Below are 5,322 nucleotides of genomic sequence, written 5' to 3' on the forward strand. Positions count from 1 at the left end.
AAGAAGTATGGGCCCATGGTCTCAGCGCGTGAGATCATGGAGTCCCTGCGGGGAGTTCAGACAACCGTCTGGATAGCTGAAGCACGAGGATTTAAAATACATCTTCAACTTTAAAATGGAGGAAGACATCTCTGTTAATGAACATGTGTTTAACATGAATGTCGACTTTAACGTGGCGGAGATGAATGGGTCTAGAATCGATGAGGGTAGTCAGACTAGTATAATCCTGCATTGTTTACAGGAGAGCTTCCTCCACTTTGTTTGCAATTCGATTCTTAACAAAGTGGAAGATACCCTTACAACTCTTCTCAACGAGTTGCATACATACCAATCTTTATTGAAAAGCAAAGAGAGGAAAAGGGGTGAGGCAAATGTTGCCTTGTCTTGTAGGGCGTTCCATTGAGGACCTCAGGGACGAAGTCTACACATTTTACTTCTAACTCTGAAAAGGAGGAAGAAGAATAAAGGTGGTAAGGGGAAAGGGAAAGTGCCTACTAACCTGCCACTTGTCGCCCCGAGGAGGCATCCGCTGCCGGTTGAAAAGAAATTGTTTCCACTGCAACAGGATAGACAGAAGAGGAATTCTCCTTACTGGCTGAAGGAAAGGAAGGCAACCAAGGCTATGGCCAAGCGGACAAAGGTAAATGTGATTTACTTATGCTAGAAACTTGTTTAGTGGAGAATGATGATTATGCCTGGATAATTGATTCGGGCGCCACTAATCACATTTGTTCTTCTTTTCAAGGGATTAGATCCTGGTGATAGCTGGAGGCTGGTGAGATGACAATGTGAGTAGGCACCGGGCACGTCGTCTCAGCTGTGGTAGTGGGAGGAATCCAGTTATCTTTACAGAATAGATTTCTTGTTTTAAAAGATGTATTTGTTGTTCCTCAGTTAAAAAGGAACTTAATTTCTGTAAAGTGCTTGTTGCAATGTAAATACACCATTTCGTTTAATGTGGATAAAGTGTTTATTCATAAAGTTGGAGTTGAGATTTGTACAACTAAACTAGAAAACAACGTGTATGTGCTAAGACCATTAGCCTTAAGTTCCCTCCATAACATAGAGATGTTTAAATCTACTGTAACTCAATCTAAACGTCGACGAATTTCTCCAAAAGAAAATGCCCAACTTTGGCACCTTCGATTAGGGCACATCAATCTCAATAGGATTGAGAGATTAGTGAAGAATGGCCTTCTAAGTGAGTTAGAAGAAAATTCTTTACCGGTGTGCAAATCTTGCCTTGAGGGTAAGATGACTAAGACCTTTTACTGGAAAAGGTTATCGAACCGAAGAGCCTCTTGAGTTAGTATATTCTGACTTCTGTGGTCCTATCAATGTATGAGCCCAAGGAGACTATGAGTATTTTATCAATTTTTTTTATGATTACTCTAGGTATGGGTATGTTTATTTGATGCAACGGAAGTCTAAATCCTTTGAAAAGTTCAAAGAGTTCAAGGCTGAAGTTGAAAATGCATTGGATAGATGGTTTAAAACAGTTCGATCAGATTGAGATGGAGAGTTTTTGGATTCGGGATTCCAAGACTATTTGATAGAACATAGAATCATTTCCCAACTCTTAGCATCAAGTACATCTTAGCAGAATGGTGTAGCGGAAAGGAGAAACAGAACCTTGTTGAACATGGTTTGTTCGATGATGAGTTACGCTTCCTTACCAAACTCGTTTTAGGGTTTCGCAGAGGAGACTGCGATATACATACTAAATTGTGTTTCTTCTAAGAGTGTTGCGAGAACACCTCTAAAATTATGGAACGAGTGTAAAGCTAGTTTACGTCACTTCCGCATATGGGGTTGTCCAGAACATGTGCTTGAGGCTAATCCTATGAAGTTGGAACCACGGTCGAGGTTATGCCTCTTTGTAGGCTACCCCAAAGGTACACGAGGGGATTAGTTGTACTTAAGGAGTTAAATTTAACTACAGGGAAAAAATAGGAATTGGCCTAGTTGTACTTACGTACATCTGTGAAGGTTATCGTACCGTCGATTGGTTATATCCGATGGACACAGAAATATATCTGTGGTAAGAAGAATTCAGCTATCGGTCTTTAGTAGAATGCCTGGTAGTTAACAGATGGTGGATCTCATGGCTAAAGAACTTTGTCAGCTATTCACGTACCGTGGGAGCTTCAAGCCATGGGTCCACAAGGTTCCCTTGGTAGCTTAATGAATTCAAGTTGAGAATCAGTTTTTAGGTCAGTTTGAAATGTTCAAATTGACAAGAAGGAGTTTGATTATATATGATATGATTGACCTAGTTAATCATATTTGATATGATTGACTTTATGTATGAGATGCATTAATTGAAGAAAAATGGATATAAATATGATTTATACTTAGTGGAGGAGAAAACACTATAATTGATAAATGATATTAAACTATAGATTAATGAATATAATATGATTATATTTATTATTTTATTTTGGCAATTATGGGATAATTTTACACCGTTTTCTCTGTAATTGTGCGTTAGTGGGAAGCTCCAATCGGTTTTCGTAACTGAAGAATAAAATGGAAATTGTTTTCATTTTGCAAAAATCACAGTTATTTGGTCACGAAGTGTATGCTGCCCATCGCTTAGTAAAATTAAAGACTACACGATAGCTCTAGTTTACTACACAATCACTTACACGTGTATGCCATCTTCTAAATGATCGCCTGCATTTTCCTAAACGATCGCTTAGCGTCTGAGAAATTACCAAACGATCGTATAGACAATCGCTGTCTATTTGCTACACGATCGTGTACATCACCTAAATGGTCAAGAATTTTGTCTATACGATAAACGCAGCTTTCTCCCACTTGTTTGATCATTGTATATGATCTCTTTTCCTCCTTCCCTCTACTAAATTCGAACAGAGCCCACTCTTTAGATTCTCACACTGAGAATACTAAGGGTTCCAAGTGGTGGTGTCATCCCCATTCTTTCTTCTATTCGTGTGAAGACCGTTCGTGGTGGACGACTGGTGGTATTGCTGAACGATTGGCTTGACATTCTAGCGAGAGCGAGAGGAGTCTGTTCACTTAGAGAGAAAGAGCTTTGCTGTGAAGAAAGAGTCTTCAACTAGTAAGTTTACTTGTTCTCTTGTTTGTTATTCTTAAAGCATGCCAATAATTTATAGTTTGATGCATATCTGTATGTTTGAATGTAAATGTGGTAATTCTGCCAAAATGTCTTTCGAAAGATCTGCTTTCGCTCAGAGGTACTCTTGTATCAGAGTTCCTCCAATATCGACCACGAGAAGAGGAGATTACAAAGGGAAAAAGCTAGAAGAGAGCAAGAAGAATTTGAAGAGTTGGATCAAGAAGAAGAACGACCACAACCAAACATCATGGGCGAAGCAAGTGAACAAACTTTGCGTGAGCTAGCAGAACCGGATTATAATCAATAACCTCTTTGCATTGTATACCCGGAGACAACTGTCGTGTTTGAACTCAAACCGGGGCTAGTAACTGTACTTCCAACTTTTAGAGGACAACCCGGTGAAGACCCTCACAAGCACATGAAGGAATTCTACTTTGTTTGTGACGGGATGCGTCCTTATAGAGTGACACAAGAGCAGCTCAACCTTAGAGCCTTCATTTTCTCCTTGAGGGATGTGGCTAAGGACTGGCTATACTACCTACCGGCGGGTTCTATTACTACGTGGAGTGGGTTGAATAAGAAATTTTTAGAAAAAATCTGTCTTAAATCTAAAGCTCATAACATAAGAAAAGAGATTTATGCAATTAAACAAAGTGTAGGAGAGTCTATGTGCATCTTTTCCACACCATCAAATTTCTGAACAATATCTAATTCAATACTTCTATTCAGGTTTACTCCTATACGAGATATGCAATATAGATGTGGCCGCCGATGGAGCTCTAGCAAATAAAACACCTAACAAAACGAGCCAACTCATATCAACCGTGGTGGAGAACTCTCAGAATTTTGGGACAAGGACTCTTGATAACTCTGTTGTTCAATCTAGTGAGGTAAGTGCACTTCCATCACAAGTATCTAATCTAGCTTCTCTCTTTACTTAGGTAGCTCAAGGAGGTCTTCCTCAAGTCAAAACCCTGCGGGTCGTGTGGATTAGTCGGTGACAATTCTAAGGCTTTCCTACAAGCCTAAGTCAATGCCATTGGTGGATTTCAGAGAAAATACGACCCCCAAACATATAACCAAGGATGGAGAGATCATCCCAATTTCAAGTGGGGATCCCAAGGGCCATATGAGAACGATAACCCACGATCTTCCTCAAGTTCCTTAGGTATGACACTAGAAGACGTAGTAAAAACCCTTGCTGACCATTCATTAAAATTTCAACAAGAACTCCTCAATTTGCAAAAGGATAACATTCAATTTCATCAAGAAACCAAGCAACTTCAACAAGACACAATCCTTTTCAACAAGAGACTAAACAAGGCTTCACAAACTTGGGCACTAAAATTACACAACTTGCAACTGTGGTAAGGAAGCTTGAGTGGAAATCATCTAGAAAGCTTCCCGCTCAACCGTAGCATGTAAACGTTACCGCGATCACTCTAAGAAGCGGTAAGGAAATCCCCTCTTCCTCTCAAGATGCAACCCCAGTTCAATCTCCTCTCAAAGGGCAAGAAAAGGTAATGAAAGAACAAGAGAGTAAGGTAAGTGAGCCAAAAGAGACTTCTATTTTTCTCGAGGCATGTGATTATTCTCCCCCTAAGGTAGATTCATATGTACCTAAGGCACCATTCCCTAGTGAAGGAACTCTAAATAAAGCACCAGTGAGCAGAAGCGGATCGTTTTAAATCCCATTGAGAAAAAACACAAACAATTATAGTCAATCGGAACAGATTATGCATAAACAATAAATTACAACATTCTTCTTTAATTGAACAGACAAGGGATAGGGTATGAAAACCTTTGAAGAACCTTTCTTCAATTATCTTTCGATCGTTCATCAACTCGTTCAATAGTACAAAATCGAACGCAACGATCATAACTCGATCTTAATGAACGACTAGATGAACCTTGATCACAATCGAGTTCAACTCAATCACCGAACCTCGAAGGAACTAGAACACCACCACAAAAGTTACCTTGGTATTCTCAGAGTGAGAATCCAGGAGTTGTGGACTCTGTGTGATTTTGGATAGAGGAATGAAAGAGGTAGCCGATCGAGTTAGTGGGAGATGGATGAAGTATATCGTATAGACTAGATACTCGATCATTTAGTAAGAAGAAACCTATCTTCTACACTTGCAACTTGATCATATAGTAAACTCGATACTTGTTCATTTAGGCTGTGAGACACTATCGTTTAGTAAAACGCTTTTACT

This window comes from Benincasa hispida, chromosome 5 (genome assembly GCF_027475165.1).
Source record: "Benincasa hispida cultivar pf3 chromosome 5, pf3_genome.v1.1, whole genome shotgun sequence".
Classification (NCBI taxonomy): Eukaryota; Viridiplantae; Streptophyta; class Magnoliopsida; order Cucurbitales; family Cucurbitaceae; genus Benincasa; species Benincasa hispida.